Source organism: Dipodomys merriami, unplaced genomic scaffold (genome assembly GCF_024711535.1).
Source record: "Dipodomys merriami isolate MVZ:Mamm:240054 unplaced genomic scaffold, mDipMer1.0.p SCAF_22, whole genome shotgun sequence".
In the NCBI taxonomy this organism is placed as follows: domain Eukaryota; kingdom Metazoa; phylum Chordata; class Mammalia; order Rodentia; family Heteromyidae; genus Dipodomys; species Dipodomys merriami.
In genome coordinates this window covers 12,348,639-12,376,239 of record NW_027203604.1, presented here as the reverse complement: position 1 = coordinate 12,376,239, position 27,601 = coordinate 12,348,639, and the positions used below count along the sequence as shown (strand labels likewise).

At 44.6% G+C, this 27,601-nt stretch overlaps 1 long non-coding RNA gene across 3 annotated transcripts; it reads left to right on the top strand.

Annotated features, from left to right (window-relative positions):
- The first annotated feature begins 5,851 nt into the window (after positions 1–5,851).
- Positions 5,852–26,883, top strand: LOC138834707 (uncharacterized). 3 transcript variants are annotated; one of them, XR_011374235.1, is made up of 5 exons: positions 5,852–5,959; positions 7,142–7,279; positions 8,452–8,612; positions 8,725–8,892; positions 26,284–26,883. It is a non-coding gene; the product is annotated as an uncharacterized lncRNA (long non-coding RNA). The 3 variants fall into 3 exon arrangements; XR_011374236.1 differs by lacking the exon at positions 26,284–26,883 and adding an exon at positions 15,111–15,297; XR_011374234.1 differs by lacking the exon at positions 26,284–26,883 and having other exon boundaries at positions 8,725–11,450.
- The last annotated feature ends 718 nt before the right edge of the window (positions 26,884–27,601 follow it).

The following is a 27,601-nucleotide window of genomic DNA, read 5'->3' as shown; positions in this document are numbered from 1 at the left end:
TAAAATTTGTAGAGGGGAAGGGAAAAAGCAAATTGTTTAAATAAGGATACAGGTGAACCCATTGCAACAAGGAGACATCCAAGACATTAGGTCGAAAACGAACTTTACAACTTTGGAGGGGAAAAGGGGATGGGAGGGCAGGGATTGTAAGGGGAAACAAAGGAGGAGGTAACAATGTTTGATAAGAAATGTACTCATTACCTTGCTCATGTGGTTGTAACCCCTCATATGGTATTTTCACAATTAAAAAAAACCTTTAAAAAAAGAAGAAAAGAAATCAGGGTCTGTGATCCCGAGAACAGAAAAAGTACTGAGGTTATCTGTGTTGTCTCATATAGAAAACCCAATATATTTTTTCATAAAAACAGACAGGAGTCATTTTTCAGCCACACTAACTATGAGGAAAGGAAATACAGGGACACAGGTGAAGACATCGTTTTGTCCATAAGCACCAGCTATCTGAACTTGTCCAGGGACAGGAGAAGAGTAAAGAGGTCTATAGAAGTCCTGTTTTACTCATCTCTCTGCATCGTGTGGAGAGGCCAGATCAAGAGCAGGAAGAAAAGAAGTGCTCTGAAAAGTACCTTCTCCCAAGGAGATCTGATCTCAGTCTCTGACAACCAGAGCCAGGGTACCAAGGATGTCAGTTTGTATAGCTCTTAAAAGGAGGCTCCTGGGAAAGAAATAGGAACTGTGGACAATTCTCAGGTTCTCTGCTTGATATGAGATGGTGATGCATTTCATCACAAAGCCAGAAGGGTTTACGAGATGCCTTGATATGGAGGAGTGCCCTCCAGGCCCACTTGTAGACCAAATCCCTTCTCTAAGAAGTCTGAGTATTAGAGATGACACGTCCTTTCTCCCTAACCCACAAGGGACGTTCTGTAGGTTATAGAGGTTTGCAGAGCAGGAGCTGCCTTAAAATAAAGAAGCACTACCTTCTCCTTTGCCTTCCCAGCACTGGCACCAGTCTTGTGGCCATGAACTAAGATTTGACATCCAGTTTAATCTTCCATGTTCTCTAACAAAAGCTGTCTCATTTAGCCTCCTGAAAGATCCAGAGGCCTCCCTCATCTGCCATAACCACAGTCTGGTGTCTAGCTTGTGGAAACAGTTGGGAACAGCTTGAGGAGATTCATGATCTAGTTTCCCTGTGACTAGGGAATGGAGTTACCTTGGGGTTGAGGAACACTTCAGGTTGGCCTTGCATGTGGCTGAAGTCATAGGATGTAGAGACGTAAGGGCTGTGGTTCAGTGGGTATCCTTGAGAGCAGGTAATCACCCTTGCCCATCTTTGAATAAAGTTTGTCTCCTGTCTCCTACAGCCACCTACTGAAGCTCAATGACCCCAGCAGCTTTCCGCATTTCTTAAAAGGAGTATAAATGGAGACACAGATATTGAAGAACAACAGGTAAATAAATTCAGCAATGGTACTCACTGAATCCTATGTTGAAAATGAACTATACAACCTGTGGGTGGGGACAGGAGGGGCAAAATGGGAGAGAGCAAGGGAAGGTGTGACATTGTCCAAAAAGAAACATTCCCCTTACCTGACATATGCAATTGCAACCTCTTTGTACATCCTTTATAATAACAATTAAAAAATTAAGGTTAACTAAAGAAAAAGAGATGCCCTAGGTGAAGTTTTCAACTCAGAATCTGCTACAGCCCAACAGTCACCTAGGCACTCCAAGGACGACATTTTCTCTAGCATTTTGTCCCTGAAGACTTCCCCAACTCCTTTACCTGAGTTCTCTCAGACTCTGGCCTCTACCTTGTCACAAGTGCGCATGGGTTGTTTCTCAGTTTCTGCTGGGTCACGCTCATCCCAGAATGTGTCTCAATCTCTGAACCTTTGATTGCTCTAGACAACATTTGTTGTGCTCACCTGCACATTCTTCTCCTCCTTCTCAGTCTCCTCAACCTGTGGCCTGTACTCCACTCAACCTGACTCAAACTGGGTCTTCCTCCATGTAACTTCAGGGAAGTCCCACCAGAAACCAGCCCACAGAGCTCTCCAACCACCAGCTCTACGGTGCCTTCTCCTATCCCAGCCCTCAACTGTGATATCCTGGAGCTGCCAGAGATAGTGATTAGAAAGAGCAAAGCTGAAGGCTTGTCAGGTCAGAGAAAGCCTCTGGATCCTCTGGGGAACCCGATGCCGTCACTGGGCAGTCAAAAAGGCATTTCCTTCCTGCAGCCCTTCTGGAACACAAAGGGAAAACCACAGCAGCCTCCTGATTCTCAGGAGCTACTTTTCCCCACTGTCTTGGGAGGCTTCCCTTTCTGAACAGTGAGTCCCTGCTGGCTCCTGTGAAAATGTCTGGTCATCCATTCAACTTGCCCTCGATTTTATTCAACAGATTCTCTAAATACAGATTAAAGTACCTCCACAGTTCTTTCCACCCCAGCTTTGCTGCCTCATTTGGTCCAATCTCAACACTTCAGGCCAACTTGGCCCTGGCCGCAGCCTCCACCAATGGCTGAGTCTGAGGCCCTTGCCCATGTTATATCTCGTGCACCATTCCTAACATGCCATTCACCTCCAATGTGGACCTGTACATTTTCTGACTTTACAGCCCAGAAAAAGATCAAATGTCCTAGTCTACCTGCTGTTGAACAGGTAGAAGGTATAGAAACGCCTGGAAAGTCATAGGACTGTGTCTTCAAGGTGCTGCTTGCTGCACACATGCTGCCTTCCATCCACTGCTTATTAGCTAAGCTCTGCATTACTAAGGAGAGGACACAAGAAGCCAAGACATCGAACCTCCAGGACCCATGGTACAGCAAGATCTTTCATGGACCTGATGAAACACAGAGCTGTGAGAGGCCCAAAACTAGAACACAGAAAGCAAAGTCTGCAGGAATGAGGCTCTCACAAGGCTGGAAGCTGAACTCTCCTGCCCTGGTCAGGAAAATAAGAACCACAAGGAAGAACTCTTCCTTATCTATAACACAGAAAAGCATCTCTAGAAAGTCATTTCAGAAACCAGATGAATATTTTTTGTCTTTTTTTTTTCTTAGTAAAGACAAAAGTTAGGCAGAGTCACTGTACATTCAAAGATCCAGTCAGCCAGTACCCAGAAGCAAGACTGAAATGAACCACAAGCAGAATGTGGTTAAAGGACAGTGGAGTTCCCGAAGCCCAGACACTCATGAGCACTGTTGGGTGAATCCTAGAGAAGAAAATGATATTTCAACATGAGTCTTCTACCTCCAAGGAAACTTTGCACAAAGAAGAATTTCAGCCTCCCATCTGTAGACATTTCCACTGCCATACAGCTCACCTTCCTCGTTACCATATGGAATCTTTCTACCTAGAAGGAAGCCAAATGAAGAACAGCTTTTCCCCAAACCAGCCCCACTGGCTGTAGCCATCCTGTCAATGATAGGAGAGTCTCATACTATCACAACCCTGGGACAGACCTGCCTCCCAGAAAGCCTGTGTCTCTACTCAGCCAGCATAGGCAAAGGGGGACAAATGCCTCAGGCCAGCAGTGCCCTGGCCCTGTCATCTTAGTGGTTTAGTGGTCAGGCATGCATACCATGCTTTTTTTTTTTTTTTAGTCGGTCGTGAGGCTTGAACTCTAGGCTTGGGTGCTGTCCCTGCGCTCTTCAGCTCAAGGCGAGCACTCTACCGCTTGCACCACAGTGCCACTTCTGGTTTTCTATGTAGCTTCTTGTGAGGTGCGTTTTTCTCAGGAGAAACTCCAGTCCATGCATGGCAAATACCTTTGTGTATAAGATCATCCTCAGCAAACTGATGATGGCTCTCTCCTCAACGGTGTGTTGCTTCTTAATACATACTGTATTCTCATGAGACGTTGTATCTTTTCTTTGTGCCACCACTCAGAGTAGGGATGGTCAGTATGTGGTCTTCCTCAAAGCAGCTTCTAGAAGGAATGGGCACATGAGATAATGCCACTGAAGGCTCACCTTCAGCTTAGATCTCTCATTGCACCTTAAGAATCCTTTATTCAATCACTGTAAACGAAACTTCAGAAAGCCTTCAGGATTTGTCAGGCTGAGGATACATGGAACGTTTACTAAGATGTTTTTCAACCTGATGAACTCTGTTCAGTTGGAATATCTTCTGTACACAATGTGTACAGAAGTGTTGACTAATTATATGTATGTTTGTCCTATATCCGCCATGGATAGACAGAAGCTGTCTCAGCCACTGGATGCTAAAGGTCTGTAGGAAAGGCAATGCCACCATTCATGTTTAGTGATTTTTATTGCCTCTGTTCTTTTTCCTTGGGCCACTAGAGTTTGGGTCATTACATGCGCATGAATAAGTAGACAAGGGGGCATGCTTTGTGAGTGCAATAAGCACAGAAGCTAGGTCAGGGAGGGGCATCTGGCAGATGGAGTGCATTACATTCCATCTGAGTAACAGGTGAAGAGGCTAAGGGCCAGTCTAGCAGGTAAGGGGGCAGCTGGCATGACAGGCCAGGGACTGGCCAGGAGGGTCTCAGAGCAGCTTGGGGCAACTAAGGATCAGTCAGGGTCTCAGAGCAGCCCAGGACCAGAGGCCCTAGGGTCTACCCAGGTCTCGGGGAAGCCTGGGTCCCAGCAGTGTCTCATGGGCAATGAGAGGGTAGGGACTGAGGATCTGGTAGATCTCAGGATGGTCTGGGGCCAGGGAAGTCTTAGGGTAGCTCAAGCTGCAGGTTGCTTGGTTCTCTATGAGGCCTGAAGCAAGGGGCTGAGAGCAAGCTGGGGTCTTAGGGCAGACTGAGTGCTGAGGTGGTCTCAGGGAAGCCCAAGCCAAGGGTGTTAGTGCCTGCTGGAATCTCCAGAAAGTGCCAGAGTAAAGGATAATGGTCAATAAGGGTCTCAGGAAAAACTTAGGCAAAGGGCTGAGGACAGGTCTCAGGACAGCTGGGCTGAGCAGCTGAAGGCCAACAAGGGTCTACAGGCACAAGGGGATGAGGAGTTGAGGAACCACTTGCTTCTCAGGGCAGCAGGGGGCTAAGAGCTGGCGGAGGTTCCAGGGAAGCCCTGGGCAAAGTGGCTGAGGACTGGCCGGATAGGTATCCCACAACTGCAGGACGAGAAGAAGAGGATCGGCCGGGGCCAGGGCCTAGGTTGCACCCCAGACCCAGAGGATCAGATGGCTCGAGGTTCTGAGGGTGCAGAGACCACATTAGGGGCTCCGCACCAGGAGCTGGACCTGATTGGGCAGCTCAAGCCATTGCAGGGCTCCACCCGCAGCGTGCATCCCGGCTTCCATCCATGCCCACAAGCACTCACCTCCGCTTCACGCGCCAACTGCACGCTCCAACTGCGCGCTCCAACTGCCACTCCGTGCCCCCTGCCGCGGCCTGCAGCTTCTGACCGCTTGTCATCGCCGACCACAGCTCGCCGCCACGTGCAGTAGCTTGCGGCCAGCCAGGCTGCAGAGCTTGCCACCCACTGTCGTACCATCTTGCCCCGCGCACAGCTCGCTGCCCACCTCCCGCTGCTTGCCCCTGGGCGCCCTCTGCGGCTCGGGTTGCCTCTGGCCACGCAGCACGCCGCCCCCCGCCCCCGCCGGAGCCTGCGCCCTGCGTCTTGACGCGCTGCGGTTACGCACTCTGCTGATTTCCACCAGAAGCCCCTGCGGCTGCCCACTGCCTTCCTCCTGCTGCCACCTTCTGCCACTGTCCCCACCCGGCACCCGTCACCGCCACCGGCCACCGCCTGCCAGTAGCAGCTAACCGCCACCTAACGGTTTCCGCCGCTGGCTGCACCGCCTCGGCCTCCCGCACCATCTGCCTGGCACCACCCGCTGCGCTGCCCGCCAGCCGCCAGCGGCTGCCGGCCCCCACCCAATTTCCACCTGCTGCCCACCCCTCCCCACCCGGACCCCGCTGCTTGCTGCTGCCCACCAGGTTCTGCTGGGGCCACACCGGTCACCTGCCGCCATTTCCTGCAGCAGAAATTAAGGCAGAAACTAAGCATCCAGATTCTAAGGTGAGCAGACTCAGGAAAGGAAAAGGACTAGTGTATTTTAGATAGGATATCTAATGGCACCCATTAATGGATTTGGAGGTGAGAAAAGGAGAAGAGAGGTAAAAAGGAGAAGCTGGCCCCAATGTGTTCGCTGGCCAGGGACTGTCAAGTGATGGGAGTTCAAGCAGGGCCGTTGGCTTGTTGCAGTGACATTTAAAGACAAAGTTGCCTTACCGTTTGAGGCTTGGCGGCGCACCCCACCTTGGGTCAGCTACACAAGCAGGCAGGCAGGCACAGAGGAGAGTTTGCTTAAAGAGGACAGACAGTTTACCGACTGCAAAGGGGAAGAATGTAGTTACTGGAACTAAAGTGGAAGAAAGGGTGGAGGGTGGGGGGGGTGGCTGGAGGTGGGGGGGGTGAGTAGAGAGACCTAGTTTTAGCTAAGAAAACATTAAGCCAAGATGGCTAGCCTTGAGAGAGGGAACCAAGAGGCCAACAACCCTGTGACCCTGCCCGTGTCTCAACTCTCAAGGGCCCGAGGCAGAGAGAGAGGAAAAGCTTGTACTTAGATGATTTCCTTCCATTTATATGTGTGCTTGCAGAAATTGTATAGGTCCCGTAAAGTATCGGGTCCAGTGTCCCATGTAAAGGCCACGAGTACTCATGGTCTAGTGAACATTGGGTCTCAATGTGATTACGTAAGTGTATAAGCTCATGAGGCTCAACGTCAGGCAAAAGCTTCAGGGCCTCTAGTTTGTGTACCAGGCAGCCCAGAGGGGAATCCCGAGGAATTTTGGATTGGCCCCCTCCCATGGTGAGTGTGCAGAGTTGATGCTAGAGATCCATGGGCATCCCCAGAGGGACTCTGGGCAACTAACAGAGGGAGCCGGCAGCAAGGGGGGAGGGGTCGTCACCCACAATTGCTGGGTCCTGAACACAAAGGGATGCAACAAGAGAGGTTGTCACTGTGCAATTGTTGGATCCCCTGGCCTATACCAACCAGCTAGGAGGCATAGGCCTCCGAGGAAGAGCTCAGAACTCGGTACCAAGCTTTCACCTTTGTGAACTCCAAGCCCCAACACTGAATGGTCACTCATCCAGAAAAAAATGTCAGTTTGGTCACTGGTGGATGAAGAAAAAGCACTTGGTCAGGGGTCCTCTGGGTGGGTCTGAGACTGCCTGGGTCTGCTCAAATTTCCCTAGGGGAAGAGCAAGGACCACTAGGGGAACCTAGATCCGAGTGACAGCACCAATGAACGCCTCGGCCCAGAAGACCACATGGATACCAAGTCTCGTACAGCGAAGTGTAATGTCAGCAAGCTGACCAGCTGATCCTCTCAGGTAGGGACAGCAGCCTGTCTTTGTGCAAGGGGTTGTCTTATACGACCAGGGGCAGGGAATACTCTGTGGTTTGTGTGAGTCGTGGAGTATGTGAGGTACATGAAGGCGAGGAATTCCACTATGGTGGGGGCTACAATTTATGATTGCAGCTGCTGGCTAGAGATAGCATGTGACTCTAGGAAGTGAAGTAAAGGAACAACCAGGGCCGAACAGCCAGTGGTGGTTCGGCTTGGCCAGACCAACTGGTTTTGGGGGAGGGGCTGAGGACCTGAGATGGAAGATGTGAAGCCAGAATAGGGGAGGGCATGCTAACAGGGATACTATCCAGGCATTGCTCAGGATTTTTAAATGACCCCCCCACACACAACCACTTTGTCTTCTTCTGGACTCTTAATTTTTTCCTCCAGTATTCTAGAGATAGACCCTATTGATTCATTGAGCACCTTTTTCTCATTGTCTTTGAACTTAGTTCCTATTGCAGTAGTATATTGGATTTGTATCTTCTCTTTGGAAAAGCGGGGATTAATCCAGAAGGGTTTTTCCCTGAGTAAAGAACAAGCATTTAACTGCCACAGTGATGTAGACATAAACCGGACACAGATCAGACAAGAATCACAAGAGTGTCTCAATCAAAAAAAGTTTTCTGTGTAAAGATCCCTGTGTCTTGGGCCACACAATGCTAATACTTGATTTGAAACAGAAAATCTTCTCATATTTCTTTAATGGGTTGTTCTACCAATAGTGGTTCATACAAACCATTCACAATGGACACATACACTAGCTACAGAATAGCATGACTATACTTTATAGTCTGTAGAAATAAGATCACCTATATGTTAACTGTTAACTCACAAAACTCTGAAAGGCAATTGATTACAGTGACAGACCAGACAGTTGACAGAAAAAGATCCTATCTTCTAAAGCCGAACTTCAGAAGAAGGCATCTTTTCTCTGAAGTGGGTCCATTGTTTAATTCAAGCAGGAATGCTAACAAAGTTAAAGAGCAGCAATTACCCTGTCTTCATATGGGTAGGAATCCTCTGAGTCCATTCCTCCATTTTCCTTGACACACTGGAAAGCCTGCAGCCCCAATTGTGCTAAGAAACAGAATAGCTGACTAGGTTCTGGTCAATGGGGGAATCAGCAGTTTTCTGTTACTTTTGTCCTTCTAGTGCGCCAACTGAGGTAAAAGCACAAGAACTACGCCTACTCTGATAGGAGAACAAGAGTCTGTCATACACAAAGCAAATAGCAAGACATTGACATCAGCTCCTATGTTGGAACGGCCTTCAAAAAGAAAGATGAACTCCATGTCACTCCAGAGTCTGCAAAAGTAAGTGACACCTATTCCTGGCTTTCCTATGGGCAGTGAGAGGGTCTACTGTGACAGTGTGACACCTGAGCCTGCACAGGAGTCACATAGCCTTTCTCTCTCTCCGTCATAGATGCTGGCAGCTCACCAAATAGAAGTTTCAGATACATCTGTCCCTTGTTGTGCACATCGAGCTGAAAAACGTACCTTACCTGTTTGAATTCTTCAGTGATCTTCCAAGAAGAGTAAAGGAAATGTTGAAAAGTAATACCATTTTGTGTAGAACTGAAGAGAGCAAGTGGTAAGCAATGCACGCAACACTTACCATGAGTCTCAAGGCATTCATCAACAAGGTGAAGCCATGTTTCCCTTGGCTGTATTCTCCATTGTGCAATTCAATCATTTTCATGTTTGCCTCCCATGCTGCTCTCCTCTGTCCCTCTTCATCTTAGGAAAGAATACAAGTAATAATTGCTTTTTCTGTTTAAACCCAACCCCTGTTCACTAAATGAACCTGCTGAAAAAGATGGAGAGAGACTCCGGCCAGGATGCTGTGTACTTTTGGAAGCTATTGTTTATAGTCAGAGAAGAGCAGGATGTCTCCCCATATTGTGCTTATATGACTACCATTAGGTTACTGCCTTTATAAGACCTGGCATCTAGAAGCTACTTTCTAGCTATGAAGTTCCATCAGCAAGAATCTTGTCTCTGAACACGTTTGAGGTGGGTGGGTAACCACCTACCTCCCACGCTGTAGCTTTTCCTCTCCTTTGTCTTCCACTCCATACATTGTGCATGCAAAGTGGGATCAAACAGTGGAACAGCTGTGGCCATTCCCTAGCCAAGGATGGCCAGCCACAGCGAAGGATCCACATTGTAAAGCCTAGGAAGGGAAAGGAAGCTGGGATCTCATGTGACTCATGCTTTTTAGTAGCCTTCTTTGTCTCATCTGGAAAAGTAGGATCACCGTTATGTTGAAATATTCAAACTCTTCTTTCAAATATGTATCTAAAGCTATGTAAAGGTTTAAGAATGTAGCTTGATTTAAACAGACAACTGGAGGTACGTTGTCAAGCTATCAACATGAAGGGTATCCTGCCCAGAGCTCTAGGGGTTGAAGCAAAGTTTACAAGGATAATGGTTGGTTCAAGTAGTGTCATTTAGGCAAAAATCTCACTAAATGAAATGTCTGATCTCAGTTCAGAGATCAGAGTTCAGAGACCACCTGACGTTTTCTTGATCAACACACATCAGGCAATAGATGAGCTGTGCCTTGGCATCTGTCTTTCTTGAGTGAAACCTTCTGGAATAGCCCTCCTAGACAAACTGGGAAGACAGCTCTCCACATTACCACAGCTTCACACAGCAGCCTCCAATGTTCATGTACTCAAGCAAATGCAAGTCTGAACCCCCAGTACAAGCACCTGGTCAGGAGCCGGCAGCCTGTGGCTCAGATTTGGTCAGTGCATATGGGACTCTGGGTAGTAACTATCCAAGGATATCTTTTTCCCTCTGCACATTTCCTTAAGAGAGGATGTTACTTGGTAGTAATAGACAAGATGATTTTACCCAAGAAGGAATGAGCATCACAGTGCAGTTTGCAGGGACCCACCTCCCTATCCAACCAGGCTAGACCCTGAGCCTGACTGAACTGCACAACCTGAGATCTTCTGAGTGATCTTATAGCCACCCAGGGTTTCATTCCACCACACCACCCCCGCCCTGCTATCCTTCTCTGATGTCCCCAGTGCTAGAATTAGGGCAGAAACTCTTGTTTCTGGAGATGGTGTCTGCTTCCATCCCGTTCCCACCATGCTTCTGTGGGTTTGGGATGCTCACCTGAGATTGAAACTATGCAAGTGCACTCTGCAATGTAACTTTCTAAAGATTGCTGTCCTAAAAGCTCCTGTTCCTAATACCTAACTGGGGCTTTACAGCCTCAGGTCTGCTAACTGACCTGAGGTCCTCCCACTTTTTGAACTGTGACTAAATACTCCTGCCCCAGACTCAGCCCTGTTCAGCCCTCTGACAAGATCAGTTCCACTTTTGTCTCATTCATCCTCAGCCCTTCTGCAATATGATACCCTCTGTTATGGTATAAGCCCCAAAGAAGGCCCTTTCCAGCTGCTGGCATCTTGATATTGAACTTCTCAGTCTCCACACCTAAAAGCCATAAATTACACACACAATCTGTTGTCTCCGGATACAGCCATCTATAATAGACTAAGTACTGCATGAGTAGAACAACACAGTATTTGTCCTTTTGTCTCTCTAGAAGTCACTTAGCATAATACTAACTAGATTCATCCATGTTGTAGCATCTGCCAGAATATCTTTCTGTCAAAGCTGAGTAATATTATATGTAGAACCATTTCTTGTTTATTTGGGTGCTTTGTTTGAGCATATTAATTCCATTAATAATACTCTTATCATCATAAATCTCTAGTCACATCTCTGCTTTTGATTCTTTTGGAACTGGAATTGCTAGAGATAATTGTATGCTTGATTTTTTTTCCATGGTAGATGTACCATTTTCATTAACACCAGCATTGTACAAGGGTTTCCAGTTCTAATCACCTCTTCAGAATTTTTTCTTCCCTCCCTCCTTCCTTCCTACCCCTCCCTTTCTCTCTCTCCCTCATGTCCTCTTTTTCTTTCTACTACTCTCTTTTTTCCCTCTTTCTCCTTCTTTCCTTTCAGTGGTTATCCTAATATCTGTGAACTGGTATCTCATTGTGATTACAATTTATATTTTCCTGATGATTGGTGATATGAAACATACTTTCATGTGCTTATTTGCAATTTGCTTATATTTAGGAGAAGAATAACAGAGTTATTCTGTTAGTCATGGTGGTGTTGAGTTTTCAGAGTTCTTTATATTTTCTTGATTTTGATTCTTCATTATTTGCAAATGTTTTATATGGATTCACTTTCCATTCTATTCTAGAGCCATTGAATGGACACAAATTTTTATTCCAATGGGATCCAATTTATCTACTTTCTCAATTGTTACTCTTATTATATTTGAAAATCATTACCAAACTCATAGAAAAAATCCTTTACCCTATTTTTTCCTTCTTTTGTAGTTTTTAACCATTGCATTTAAATATTTCATTCATCTGATTAATTTCTGTACCCATGTTACATGGGTGGTTTTCCTAGCATTGTTGTTGAAAATTATCTTCTTTCCCTATGAGATAATCTTTTTCACTCCCCATTAATATATTTGAAAATCAATATGTGCAAATTTCATTCTAAAGTATTTAAAGAACAAGAAACCCTTTGTTTCACTCTCAAGTGCAGAAAATGATTGTGATGTTTACTCAGTTGTTAGTGAATACAAGGAGCTTGTTATTGTCTTGTTTTGAAATGTATAATAGAGTTCAACAGACTTATTCAAAATATCGACATTCAAACTTTAAAGTAGGGCTGGGAAGGTGGCTCAGTGGTGGAGTGCTTGCCTTGCATGCAAGAGGCCCTGGGTTCGATTCCTCAGCACCACATAAGCAAAAAAGAAAAAAGCCGGAAGTGGCGCTGTGGCTCAAGTGGTAGAGCGCTAGCCTTGAGCTGAAGAGCTGAGGGACAGCGCCCAGGCCCAGAGGTCAGGCCCCATGACCGGACCCCCCCCCAAAAAAAATAAAATAAAACTTTAAAGTAGAGGTTTAGTAGTTGCTCTTGGGCCACCTCTCCAGGAGGTTAAGTGAGAAAACCTGCTGACTGTCTCGGCTCTATCCACCATTGAACCTGACCAGGCCAAATGGCAGCTGCTGCTCTGAACAGCAGCCTGTTGGTTCCCAAGGAAACAACAAAAACCGAGGGGAGAATTCATGGGTTCATTTTTTATTAAGTGAGTCCAACTGGAAATTAAATCAAGAAATCCTTAGCTGCAGAGGAAAGAGGAGAGAAGTTGATGTTCACAAGAAACTGGAAGGCAGGAGTACTCCAAGTTATTAGTCTCTATTTATACAAAATCAATGTCCATTTCTACAAAAATCCCAACAAATCTCATAGAAAAGTGGGGTTCTAGCCACTCCTCTTACCTCTCCACTCTTCTATCCCCCATATTATGGTAAAATCTCCTTGATGGTGGCTGATGGACAGATTTTAGTCACATGGCCAATCCTATATCTTTAATAAAAGCTCAGGTGTCAGAGCTTCCCAGATCCCATGTAAAGTGCAGTATCTGTGAAAGTATGTTCTTTTGGGCAACTGCAGAGGTTCTTCTTCACATTAAGGAAGAAGGATAGGATTCTTTTCCCAGCACCAGGATGTTCTGAGTTATAGGAAAACAAATTTCATGTGATGTCTATTTAACACTTCTCCCCTGTGTAACAAACTGAGACAATTTGTTTAAAGTCACTAGATTAGTTTTGAAAAGACTTTTCAGGAGCGTTATCCAGTAAAAATTTATTTGCAAAATAGTATATATATATATATATATATATATATATATATATATACATATAATATATAGATTATAACATATAATTATAATATATAGTATGTAAATCTTATGACAGTAAAATTTCCTTATATTTTTCTTAGACTCATAATTAGTCACGATAGTGTTCTAATCTTTTCTTCAGAACCCAGTGCAATTGCCCTATGGTTCTGATATGAAGCAAACTCAAACCACAGTAAAGAAACACACAAATTTCCCTAAAGGTGGGTGCCTCATATTCTGAATTATTTATTTTGCTTTCCAAAAAGGTTTTAGGCTTAAAAGGGGCAAATGATGTTCTGTTTTCTCTTATGTCATATCATTTCACTTAATTATAAAGGTGATGTACAGAAGGTTTACAGTTACAAATGTCAGATAAAGAGTACATTTCTTTTCAACAATTGTTTTTCCCACCCATACTCAGACACAATTGTATAGTTCATTTTCAACATACAGTCATCTATTTTTAAGCCAGTATTTTTTCTATTCAACCAAAGGGTCCTGCAGATATATTATGAATATTAATAGGACAAAGGTAACAAGATTCCTGTAGAATGTGCCCACGGGCTCTTCAATAGTAATATAACTTACTGAATACCAAAGCTTGTCTGAAATGATAGCAGCTCTTGGAAGGAGATAGGACACAACAGAGCAAGCTTGGACAGATGTTGGTGTGGAGTCGTGTGATGGAAGGGGAACGCTCTCTGCTCAGATCCTCTCACATTCTTTCCCCAGCATCAGAAGGTCCATGTAACCCCCCCCTACACACACACACACACACACACACACACACACACACACACACACACACACACACACACACACACACTCTCTCAGTGTTATCACCAGCCTTCAGAAAGGGAAGGTCTGAATTTTTCAATACCAGCTGTGCATTTATCCTGAGATTATAAGCTTAGCCTATATCCAGAACCTACTAAACATAGCCTCTTTTTGGGTGGGTCAGCAGGGATCATCAGAATGTGTACTGTTACTGCTTACTTCAAAATGGCATGTGGATTTATGTGAAAAACATGTGTTGCAGAAATGTACATACCTGTACTGGGCCTAGCCTCTCTGTGCAGTTTCTGGTCTAGACTGCCTGAGTCCATAGAAGAAACAACTCAAACTTGTTACTTTGTCACACATTCCCAGTTCAGCTTCCCACTGATAGAGCTGGTACATTGCTAGGCACTTAGGGCTCCTGCCTGCAAACCACCTTACTCCCGAGGCTGAAATCTAAGGATTACAGTTCAAAGGCAGCCCAGGCAGGAAAGTCTGAGACTCAAAAAATTGAAAGTGGCACTCTTGCTCAAAGTGGTAGAATGCTAGCCTTGAGCAAATAAAGCTCAGGGACAGTGCCCAGACCCTGAGTACAAGCCCCATATCCCCGCCCCCACACCAAGAATAATGAACAGACTATCCAGGTAAAGCTTTTAATCATGGTGAATTAACCTGAATTTTAGATAAAACCTTGCCCCTACCCAAAGTGGCTCAGGTCAGGACAAGGCCCATGTCCCATAATTTGTCCCAAACCAACTACACTATTCTCCATCCCTAATTAGGGTTCTACATTCCAGCAAAAGGAATAATGAAAGGATTTAACATCTAACTCCAAAATTCTCAATAAATCATTAGCTAGTTGACTGTCAACATTCTGGAGAACAGGCTAATTTGCTGCTATGCTTTCTGGAATTCAGCTCAAACCAGTGACCCAACAGGGCCAAGGATCACTAGACATGATTGGCAGCATTGCCTTCCCTGCAGACCCCTAGCATGCAGCGGCTGAGACAGCTTCTGTGAAGATTCCCAGAGAAGTATCAATGGCGGATATAAGCTTTGCTAGAAAATATTCTGTACTAGGTGAGTAGCCAGCAAGGAGAACAGAAGATGTTCAAATGAACTGAGTTCATCAGGTTGAAGAACATCCTAGTAAGATGTCTTCACAGGCTTCCTCATCCTGACAAACCCAAAAGGCTTTGTGAAGTTTGTTTTTGTAGTGATTAAATGGACATGATAGGTGAAATGGGGGATCGAGGGTGAGTCTTCAGCAGCTCATGTTGTGTGCCCATCCCTTCTAGAAGCTGCTTTGAGGAAGACGACATACTACCCATCCCAACCCCAGCCAAAGGCACAAAGAGAAGCCACTACATCTCATGACATGCAAAGACTGTATTAAGCAATACGCATTTGAGGAGGGAGATGGCAGCAAAAATCATATTTGCTGTGTATGGACTGGAGTTTCTCCTGAGAAAAATGCACCTCACAGGGAACCATGGTATGCTTGCCTGACCACTAAACCACTAGGATGACAATGCTGTGGGCAGTGGATATTCTGGCCTGAGACATTTGTCCCCCTTTGCCTATGCTGGCAGGCATGGCTGAGTAGAGACACAGGCTTTCTGGGAGGCAGGTCTGTCCCAGGATCATTACAGTATGAGACTCTCCTATCATTGACAGGACGGCTATGGCCAGTAGGGTTGGTTTGGAGAAAAGAGATCCTGCTTTTCTTCACTGGGCCTCCTTCTTGGTAAGGAGGAGCCATGTGGTAGTGAGAATGTCTACCTGTGAGGGCTTGAAATTCTTTGTGTAAAGTTTTCTTGGAGGCAGAAGGCCCACGGTGAAATCCCATTTCCTCTTCTTTGCCCAATAGTGTTCTTGAGTTGTCTTGGACCTTCTGCTTGTGCTTAAGTCTTGGTTTTTGCTATTGGCTGTCTGGATCTTTGAATTTGGTAGTGAGTCTGCCTGACTTTTGTCTTTTGTAGGAAAAATGGACATAAAAAATTCTTTATCCAGTTTCCAAAATGACTCGCTGGGGGCTGCTGTCCTTTCTCGGGCATAAGTGGGGAGGATTCTTCCTCACAGTTCTTGTTTTCCAGACCTGGGCAGGAGAGTTCAGCTTCCAGCCTTGTGAGGGCCTCATTCCTGCAGGCTTTGCCTTCTGTGTTGTAGCTTTGGGCCTCTTGCGGCTCTGTGTTATATCAGGGCCAGGAAACACTTTGCTGTACCATGGGTGCTGGAGGTTAGATGTCTTAGGCTCTTGCTGCTTCATGATGTGCCCTTCCTTGGCAAGGGAGAACGTGGCTCATAGAAAGTGGATGTGCTGCTTCTGGAAAGGTTCTGTGAGCTAGTCAGAGATCTCTGGGAAGCCAACTTGTGCTCACCACCTCAGGGGCACGACCTTGCAGGAATGCGTCAGCATCACAGTCCTGCAGGATAACACCGAAGGGTGGGCTTTCGCTAGTACTGCTTGACTCTGCCTGTTCTTTAGGCATGAATCTCGCGAGTGCTTAGAAATAGAAATTCTGGAGGGGATGGCGTTTGAGTGGTCCTCAGAAGTTCTAAACTTCTGAGGTTCAAGTTATTGGAATCCATGTTGACTGTCAAGTTAGTGGGCTGTTCCTCTTCATTCTCTGCCATTTCCCTGAGATCTTCTGTCCTTTCAGATGTGGATTCAAAAAGACCTCTCGTATCGACACATTGTGGCAGAGTCTTTCTTTCTCTTGCATTACTGGGCTTTTAGTTGGGTCTAGACTGCTCCCCTCTGATCCTGGCACTCTTCCTACTAGGCTTTAAGATCAGGTCTCAGAAAGCAGTCTATCTTCCTCTGCAGTTGGAGAAACCTCTGAGGGACCACAGTTGTGACTACTCAGTGTTTCTCTCAGGGTTTCATGTGGTGATGGTAGTTGAGAAGGCTATATGGTGTGGCCTTCAGTTTTCTCCTATCTCTTTATTTTTACTTTGTGAAGAGCTTCTCCCTGGCACGCTCCACCTTTCACTGTGGGATTGGCCTTGAAATCACTACAGGCCAGGTTCTGAGAAGCTCCCTGTGAAGCTGGCACAGGGGGAGCCTTTTTCAAAGTAAGGGCATTTATGGGCTTGAGAATCTTGAGGCACAAGCCCCACTGGTGCTTAACCCAAAGCTTCTTAATCTGTGCGTCTAGCAGCTGTCGAGGGGCGGCCCTAAGTGGGAGGAGCTCTTGCAGGTTTCCCTAGTCTCAAGGGTGATCTCTGCCAATGTTCATGCTAGAGTTGGCGTTTTCAAGGGGGAACAAGGCATGATCTATCATGCCCCAGGAATGACTAACATGATTAGGGACCTTGTTCCTATTGATCTGCTCCCATTTAGTGATGAGATGGGCTATTAGAGTTTCTCCTCGATAGTTCTTATTTGAGTAAGTTGGGGGAACATATTCTGAATCACTACTTGATGGTCTCCTTTCTAATGGTCACTTTCTAATTCTCTCTCAGTTTTGGCATCTAGGAAATCCACTGAGGAGCTTTCTGCATCCCGGTCTAGGTCTCACTACTGTGCTCACATAGTATTCCAGGTCTTTTCTAGAGTTCTCCCATCCCTGGGATACTGGGCACTCTGAGGTTGCTTTCTGAATATTCCAGTAGCAATTGTCTACATCTGTCGAGTTCTGTAAAGACTCATGCTTGTCATCTCTCTGATCTGTTCCTGGGAAATTCTTAGCAGAAGACAGCTGGATCTTGCCATTTGTTTTACAGAGGTGCTGCAGGAACCTCTCTTGGAGGTGATGTTCTAGCTTTTTCCTCATCTCAGAGCAGATAAATCACCTGAATGGTTGATAAAGCCTCTCTGGTTCCAGGGGCCCTGATCTTGACAAAAGGTTTTGTGAGACTGTTTGACCACAGAGGGTAAAATTCTATGACTTTCCAGGTGCTTCTTCTTAAGATGATGTTCTAGCTGTTGAACTACAGTGGGACAGTACAGGACCTCACTGGCGGTGAATGACATGATAGGATCAGTATAGGGAATGGGCCATGGGCATAGCCCTGGATCTCAGCCACTGGGGAAGGCTGAGGCCAGGGTAAGGTTGGAGTGAAGTGTTGTGATTCGGCCAAGTGATGAGTAAGGGCTGGGGTGGAAAGTGTTGTGGAGGTGCTTTAGCTGGACTCGTACTGGCATGAAATGAGAAAAACTATTGAATAAAATGGAGGGTAAGTCTAGTGGGTGACCAGACATTTTGACAGGAGCCACCAGGGACTCACTGTGCAGAAAGGTAGGGCCAGAACAGCTGGCTGCATTTCTGCAAGACCATGGGGGAACCAGCTCCTGAGAATCAGGAAGCTGCTGTGGTTCTCCCTCTCTGTGTTCCAGAAGGGCTGAGGGATGGCATTGCCTTGTGCACTGCCCAGTGACTTAACCATGTTCCCCAGAGAATCCAGAGGGTGTTCTTTCTCCTGACAAGATTTCAGCTTTGCTCTCTTCCTAATAGCTATCTCCAGCAGTGCCAGGATGTCAGAGTCCAGGGCTGGGATAGGAAAAGGCACCCTAGAGCTACTGGCTGGAGAGCTCTGTGGGGTGGTTTCTGGTGGGACTTCCGTGATGTTACATGGAGGAAGACTTGAGTTTGAGTGGTGTCTGGGTGGAGTGCAGGCACAGGTTGAGGAGAATGAGAACAGGGAGAAGACTGTTTTCCTAGACCAATCAATGGCTCTGGAGGCTGAGACACACTCTGAGATGCGTGTGACTCAACAAAAACTGAGGAACCTAACTGAACTGGTGACAAGGTAGATTCCGGAGACTGCAAGGTCTTGGTTAAAGGAGCTGTTCAAGCCTTTGAAGACACAGTGCTGGAGAATGTGTCCTCCTCAGAGTGCCTCACTGATGGGTAGGCTGTAGCAGATTGTGAGTTGAAAACTTCACCTAGGGCATCTCCTTTTAAGAAGTGCTAAAAGCTGCTGGGGTCATTGAACTTCCCTAGATGGCTGTAGCAGACAGGAGACAAACTTTATTCACCAACAGATAGGCCTAGGAGGATGGGCTTCACTTAGTTTTTTGTGTGCGCTGCTTCTGGGGCTTGAACCCAGAACCTAGGCATTGTCTCTGAGTTTTTGCTCAAGGGTAGTACTGTGCCACTTAAGCCATATATCAGCTATCCTAGTGGACATAAAGGAGTACTACCCCATGGCTTTGCTTTTTCCTAATGACTAGTGATGTTTCATGAGGTTGTACAACTGCACTGGAAAAATTCCAGTTGATGTCATGTGCCATTTTCAAATTAGGTTTCTTTTTGTTTTATTTGGTTATTTTGTGCCTTTCCTGAGCTTTTTTTCTCATCTGGTACTTGAGACACAGCTGTACTTTGACTGTGTGTGTGTGTGTGTGTGTGTGTGTGTGTGTGTGTGTGTGTGTGTGTGTGTGTGCGAGAGAGACAGAGAGAGAGAGAGAGAGAGAGAGAGAGAGAGAGAGAGAGAGAGAGGGAATGAGGGGGGACGGGGAAAGACTAATTGGCCATAAACTCTCAAGTGCTTTCATGACCAAGCTGGCTTCAATCTTTGATTGTCCAATCTCAGCCTCCTGAGTTGTTAGGATTATAGGAATGAGACAGCAGTGCCCAGCAGTTCATAGGTTTTTGTTCATTTAGTGACTATAACTCTCAAGTTTCCAAGCAGGAATAGACAAAATAAAACACTAACCCTATTTTGTTCTATGTAATTAGTTTCTGAAAGCCACAGTAGTTAATTCTGTCCTAACCTCTCATTTTCAACTAATTTACTATTTACTAAAGTCAATGCTTGATATTATTGTGCTGTGCAAGACTAATGCACAGGTGTTGCTCATGTCAAAACTGACCTCCTCAGAGGGAAGTATGTTTAACTCTTTAGGATGTGTTCATAATGGGCATCTGTCTATAACCACATCTATTTAGAAGCTACGATTACAGCCATGAGCCAATGGCACAGAGTTATGAAGCTTAAATACATCTTTTAATATAAAGGTTATACTATATTATAAGATGATATAGAAGTCTTACAGCATTTTGTAAATTTTTTCTCAGATATTTCTTATGCATCTGTCATTTGATATTCTTTCATATTTTCAAAATACAGATAATGTTTAGAAGTATACTGAGTTCTTGTATATTAAGGTAATAGCTGAACAATTAATTTCAGATTTTCTATCTATACAATGAAAGTATCTAGAATTGTTGACAGTTTATTTCCTGTTATTCTTACTTTTTTTTCTTTTATATACTGGTAAGATTTTCAGGTCAATGTTTAACATAAGGTTTGATTCCTGATCTTGAAAGAAATGCTTCTTTCTCTACTCAATAATTAGTCGCTGGTATTAATTTTAGTTACTAGTATGAGCCAATCATTACTTTTACAAACCAGTCATTTTTCTAAATAAAATTATATACACTTTCATTAAAGCAAAACAGAAGCAAATTCTCAAAATTCACCACTAGTTATTTATTTCATGACGCCTATGCTTTAAGCACAATGGCTATTTACATATCGTCTATTTGCAAGTGAAACTATGCAACCTGTTGGTCAGTAACCCCCATGGATAGGTTTGATGCTGGTCAAAGTTGACATAACTACTCCGTGGGAAACAGCAATTGCTACAAATGAGGGTTTAATTCTCAGTGAGAGCCTGTAGTTAAACAGCTACTAGCATATCTCAGTCAAAACTAATGTTTGTTTGCTACAAATTCAAGCATTTTTCTACCTGTTTACTCAAAATGAGGAGATGAGGAAGTAGAGGGTTGGAAAAGTTTTAGCAGTGTGTCTGTAGCCTGTGAGGGATGACGATGTCTTTGTCGTTGTTCAGACAACTGCCATGCTCCACTGGCCTCTGCCTGGGCCCTGGCATCCTTCAGCAGCAGCTCAGAGCTGTCCAGCAGCCGGGGCCCTGGATTTGCTAGTCTAAATTGGAGAGATGGTGAGTCTGCTATTTTCAGTCCTCCCTGATCTCTTCCAAAGACTTTATATCCTTAGCTATTTTCCATTCTTAGAGATGAAAAACTAGTTATACTGAAATTCAAGGAAAGAACTCATCATATTATCAGTTGTTAGCTTTCTTCTTGCTTATAAGTTTGTGTTGATTTTGTTTGGCTATCTTTCCCCTGTACTGAATGACAGTAAGTGCTGATGAGGGAAACTCAAAAAAATATTGAAGGTCATAGATTATTTCCAATTATTTCATCCTTTTCAGTTTTAAAATATCATTTGACTGGTCAAGTGAGCTAGTCATAATAAAAAAATGACCAAAACTAAAATCAATAAAGCAAAGACATGATCCAATTTCAGAACTAATGGGTAAAGTAAGCAAGGTAGCACATGATGCCTCTCTGGTATGTAGGAGCCAAGGCTTGTGATAGGGAGATGCCCCACTCCCAGTACCTCAGTGGAAGGAAGCCAGAAATCTATTATTGAAAAGAAGGATTCCTGTCCATCATAACTATGTGAAGGATGACTAGGCTCAGTCTTTGAAGATGTATCAGTCTATTCATGCCAATCTAGTATTACTGTGTACTTTGCTTTTCCTATTGAGCAAATAATAGTTTGGTAGATTAAACCATTGAATGCACTGGGAACTCACTTGTTATGGTACTTTCTTTTCTATTTCTTTCTTTCTTTCTTTTCTTTCTTTCTTTCTTTCTTTCTTTCTTTCTTTCTTTCTTTCTTTCTTTCTTTCTTTCTTTCTTTCTTTCCTTTCTTTTCTTTCTTTCTCTCCTTCTACTAATTAGATGTACAAAGAGATTTCAATTCCTTACTTGTCAGGATTTGAGTACAACACATCTTGATGGATGTTATCCCTCTATCATTCTCAATTACTCCCATCCCTTCCATACCCTAAAGTTACATAGCTCAACTTTTATATAACATCCACTGAACATGACTGTGTTTGTTCAACTTTCTCCCTCTTTTCATGTGACTCCCTTTGGTTGGGCCCCCCTCTACCAGTTTCTCCTTCCTGGTATTCGTTTTGTTAAACAGTTGATTAGTTGTGGAGTTAACCTTTTAATGGGAAGGTTAATTTTTCTACACATGATGAATGAATTTGGGAACTACAACTTAAGGATAATGCTACCGCACGTAACTTAATTGTTATAGTAGAATAACTATAGAACTGATTATTTCTCCTTGTTTTAGAATATTTCAAAGATCAGGGATTAGTCAATAGCTTGAGTTCACTGTGTCTGTTCACTGTCAAGTGTGGGGTCTTGGTCATGATCAAGAACTCTGGTAGGAAGAACACAAATGAAAATGTCAGTGACTTCAGGTTGGGGAGCACTGCCACATCTGGGCCCCACCATGGTCTTTTACCATCATGAAGCCTTTGGAGCCTCAGATTTAGGCTTTCAGCACCATGTCGATCATTTCTAGCTCTTCCTGAAACATTGGTATTGAAACCAAATGACAACTGAAGTTATGTCTTCAAAATAATAATCCTATTCTAGTGGTCACTCTATATCAACCTAACATCTCAACTGCCTAGTACTTTCCAAATGATTATAATAAATGAGGAAGCATTGAAGTTATTTAAAGAGGCTCAAGCAGGGGGCTGGTAGCTCACTCCTGTAATCCTACTATTCAGGAAGCTGAGATCCGAAGATTGCAATTCAAAGCCAGCCCAGGCAGAAAAATCTGTGAGACTCTGATCTCCAATAACCACCAGAGAGTGGGAAGGGGTGCTGTGGCTCAAATGGTAGAGCACTAGCCTGAAGTTGAAGAGCTGAAGTACAGCACCCAGGCCCAGAGTTCAAGCCCTACGACCACCACCACTACCAACAACAACAAAACAACAAAGAGGCTAAAGGGTTGTGTACTCTGTTTCTGATTTGTAGAGACAGAAGCTTAAGAGTGTGGGTCCCTTGCTTTGAGCCCTGGGTACTGTAGAGGCTATAAACACTAGGAAGAAACATTTCAAAGTACAAGTTCAACTTATTTCCAATATATTTAATGAAAACAACTCACAATTGATATGCCACTATGATATGAAATGTCTATTAAATGATCATACAAAGTTTATCTTCTATTTTGGGGTACTTTATATACTTAAATGAGGTTTAAAAGAAACATTAGGGAGATTAAGAACTCCCTAATGAAAAAGCTGGTGATTGTAGAGATGGTAACAGGTTAGTGTTATTTAATGTAGAATTAAATACTCCTAGAGTTCATATTTGAAATCTTTTCTTGTGATTTTCCTAGAGGTTCTGTGATGAGAACAGGCTGGACTTGCTCTAGTTTACTGTAGGATGGGTTGAACAGATAATGTTTTGGCTGTCTACAGTCTCTGGGAAAGCAGCCCTTTACCTCCAGCTGGTGCTCTGGACAGTCACTGTAGGCACAAGAGAGGTCAGTCAGCAAACACTTGGACCAGTCTAGAGCAGGGTTCTCACTGTTTTCATTTTCATATCCAGAAATGTTGCATGTGAATAACTGAAATCGTTTCCCAAGATAAAAGAAGCTAACGCAAAGGCTTTAACTCACCATGAAATAGGATGAGTGGTAAAGAATCCTCAAGGTTAAGCCCAGAGTTCTGAGCAGGTGTCCTGGAAGCAGGCACTGAGCTGATTGTGTCTTCCCTGAAGACACCTTTGACCTTTGAGGGAACACCCTGCTTCCCTCACCCGCTCCCCACTTGCCATATCATGTCCTGGAACCCCAATGAGTCATTAGGGGGAAAGGAAGGCATGTAGCTAGATGACATTGCATTGAAACAATATTACAGTGGCCTTGGAGAGAAGCTTAGTGTGGCACAAGTTTCAATGTAGTGTTTCTTGCTTGGTCTGTACATGCCCTGAAGAATGGGTCTTCCGTTTATTTCATTAGATCACTTAGGATTTGTCCCCCTGTGCATCTCTGCTCTTGTGCTCATTGAAACTTCAGGAAGACATGAACTTTTTTCGCTGTTCACCTTAGTAAGTCTCCTTTTTGTGACATGATCATGTATTTTAGGGCAGTGTCCACCCTGGGGCAGCAGGACCAGTGGTCATTTTTATTAATCACGGGTCAGAGTAAGGTGGGCCCAGCCCACACCTGTCAATTTCTGTCAGCCTTTCATGTCCCTAGGGAAGCATCACAAGTGTGCCAAGATTCTGCCAGAGGTGAGGAAGCAGTTACATTAAAATAAGATGGAAACTTGCTCAACTGCTATGCCAAAGCAGTCCAAATTTTGCAACCAAATATCTAATAATGAGCTGTGGCTTGTGCCTTGGCTCTCACTCTGGGATCTGAGGCAATTAAACTTTGCATTGAGTCAGACTACCAGTCTACATTGTGAATCTCTAGCCCTGAAGCAACTCTATGCTGCTGTGGGTGGGACTGGAGAAAGATGGTGTCACAGGTGATTGAGGCTGAGCCATGTGCTCCCTGGTAGGGTTTTTTTGTTTGTTTTTTTTTGTTTTTTGTTTTTTGTAAGTGGTGGGTCTTGAACTCTGGGCCTGAGTGCTGTCCCTCATCTCTTCAGCCCAACGCTATGGCTCTACCACTTGACCCACAGCATCACTTCTGGTTTTCTGGTAGTGTATTGGAGGTAAGAGTCTCAACGACTTTCCTGCCCAGGCTGGCTTTGAATAGCGATCCTCAGATTTCAGCCTCATGAGTAGCTAGGATTATAGGCGAGAGCCTGATAGTTTCTGTTAGTCCCCTGTGTGTCAGAACAGGGACATCTGAGACATCTTTGATTCATTTGGCTTCACTGTTATCATAAAAGTTGTGAAAAGGAGACCCCCACACCATTCAGGGAGAACACAGCTCATTAGCAAAAACTGTACTACCAGCCCACACAGGACCAGCTGAATTCTCTCAAGAGGGAGAACTATGGTGGGGAGAGAGATTATATAGGGGAGGGTGAGTAGGAGGTGTGGCTACAGTGGATGAGGAGGGGTGACCTCAGAGCCTGGGGGGCTGCGAGGTGTGCCTCTTGCCTGGGTTATAGGTGCTGGATAGGAACTTGTCAGGAAGTGCCTTGTACAGTCCTTCTCAGAGAGAGAGAGAGAGCAAAAGGAAGGGGCCATTTCTCCCAGGTAGACCTAGCAGTTATGAGGTTGTCTATGGCTGCCGGAAGGGTCCAGATTATCTGCAGCATGCTCTGTCTCTGGTAGTTGCTATTCTTATGTGCTTACCATGTTCTAAATACTTGAAGTTGAAAGTTCCGAATTCCTTTAAGTCAGTGTTTAAGTACATGTGTCTCTAAGTAAAGAGGCCCTGAGGAGCACGAGAGAATATTTAGTGGTATGTTTGACAACTCTGTCCTGGCTGGGCCAAGCTGACACACATAGCGTCAGAGGGAAGGAAAGTGTCATTTAGGCTCACAGTTTCTAGTGCATCTTTCCAAGGCCACAGAGAGTTTGTGAGAGGAGAGCCTCTCACAGCATGGCTGCCAGGAAGCAGAGGGCTAAAATGCCAGCGCTCAGCCCAAAGGTTTCTTAATGTTACACCAGAGCAAGTGGTAGGCTCTGAGATCAAATCCTATCACTGTCTCTATACATCATACAATATGTATTTACCTCATAAAATGCAATACCTATTGTAGGTGATAGATTCATTTCAGTGTGCTTCCATGGAATTTCCATTCTGTGTGGTCAGTGAGGAGAGGGCATCACTGACTTTACTGCTTTCCTTCTTTGCTGATTTCTTCCCTTTTGGACTCAGAGACTCTAAGTTTTTTTTCTTTTTCTTTTTCACTTTTTGGACATCATTTGAAGTACAAGAAGCTAATACCCTGTGATGTTTGTATTTGGATGAGCTTTGAGTCTTGAATATGTCTATTACAAAACTGTCACTACAACCCAGGTGACATCCATTTCCATCACCTCTAAGAGTTTCTCTCTGCTCTTCTGCCCTAGATGATCCAGCCTTCTCTTTACCTCCATTTTGTATCTCCCTTAACCTCCTTCTTGGGAGGCCTGGTTCTCTCCTGCTACATGCTGGTGTGTACCAGGGCAAGGCTCTCCTGGGGATTTGTAGTGCAAAGGCTCCCACATCCAAGAATTTGCACAGCCATCCCCTCCTCCTGTCCCTCTTCCTCCTCTTCCCCCTGCTCCTGCCTCACTTCCCCCTGCTTCCCTGTTCTTCCCCTTCTCCGCCCTCCTTCTCCCTCTCCCCATAAATACCTCCTCCCACCCTTCTCCCTCTCCCTCCAAGATTATTGCTTGTATTCAGTTGATAGCAGTAGCCCCCTCCACATATCTGTGGTTGTATTGATCAAGGTTTCAGTTACCTGAACTCAGCTGTGATCTGAAAATATCCTTTGGAAAATTCCAGAGGTAAAACAGTTCCAGTCTCTGACACTGTATACTATTCCAAGGAGCATAGGGAAATCTCAATAGGTACTCCTTACCAGGGTGAAGTCACTGCTCCAGTATCCAAGTGTGCGTTTGTGTGTCAGTAACCTTTTACTTGATAATGACCCCAAACACTACTCAAACTTGCCAAAGAAAAGACAGAAAGTGCTTCCGCTTAAGTCACGCTCTCTGCTTTTTGCTTTAGTTATTTTTTCAGGTGGGGATCTCCAACTTTTGCCTGGAGCCAGCCTCAGTCCGAAATCCTCCCAAACTGCCTACAGAGTAAATGGGATTATCAGGATGAGCCCCAACAATTTTTAAATTCAGATTCATGCTTGTTTAGATGTGTTCTTCATTTAGTCTTTACAACTGTGTGAGAACCCAGTGTATGCAATGCCACTGAGGCACAGTTAAGATCATATATCGGTGAGAGGACCCCTTGGAAATACAAACTCAAGTTTATCTGATTCTAAAGTCCTGTTCAAAACTACTGTATGGCGTTGCCTATCTATGGAACAATGGCCTTCAAGCTAGAACTCATTCATCTGCAAGATAAGCTTTCCAACAAGTGTATTTCCTGTAAATCTTAGTATGCTCTGTAAAGGTAGTTTAATGGACAAAATACTGGGGCATGGAGAATAGAATAAATAAAATTAAAACCCAGTGCACAGAAAGTTTGATAGAATTCCTATGTTCCACTACAAGCATTGTCTGTGGGGACAGGAGGCAAAAGCTGGAAGAGAGGGAGGAAAGGCTTGACGTTGTCCAGATAGAAACTTACTCTTCACATGATGTAACTGTAATCCCTCTGTACACCATTTTTATAATAAAAACATTTTTGAAAAGCAATGTTTTTGATCTCTTTCTTCCTGTTCTTAATTTTTTTTTACTTCATTACAAAGAAATAAACCTCTACCATTAACTGCCATGTGACTCACACCTATAATCCTAGCTACTTAAGTGGCTGAGATCTGAGGGTCATAGTTTGAAGTAAGCTCTATCCGGAAATTATCTCCTATAAACCACCAGCAAACCGGACATGACACTGTGCCTCAGAGTGGTAGAGCCCTAGCCCCCGAGTTCAAGTCCCTTGACCACCTCCCCTCCCCCGCCCCACTTGCCATGAGACAGACAGACAGACAGACAGACAGACAGACAGACACACACACACACACACACACACACACACACACACACACACACACACACACACGAGATAAAGGAATAGGGCTGCCTTTTTCTCTTCTCCCTTCCTCTCCCTCCTCTTCTCTCACTTCTGCCCTCTTTTCTTCTTCCTCCCTCCTTCCATTCTTCCCTTAGCCTCTTCCCCTCTCTTCCTTTCCCTCCTTCTCTTCACCTTCTTTCTGTCTCTTCCCTCCTCCCTCCCTTTTCCTTTTTCTGCCATTCCCTCCATGCCATATCTGTCTGAAATAGTGAGCCAGATCACACTTGACTCCCCTTAAGCTGTTTTCACAGCAAGGAAAAAGTCATTAGCACAGTTTCATGACTTTATCCTCTGGACT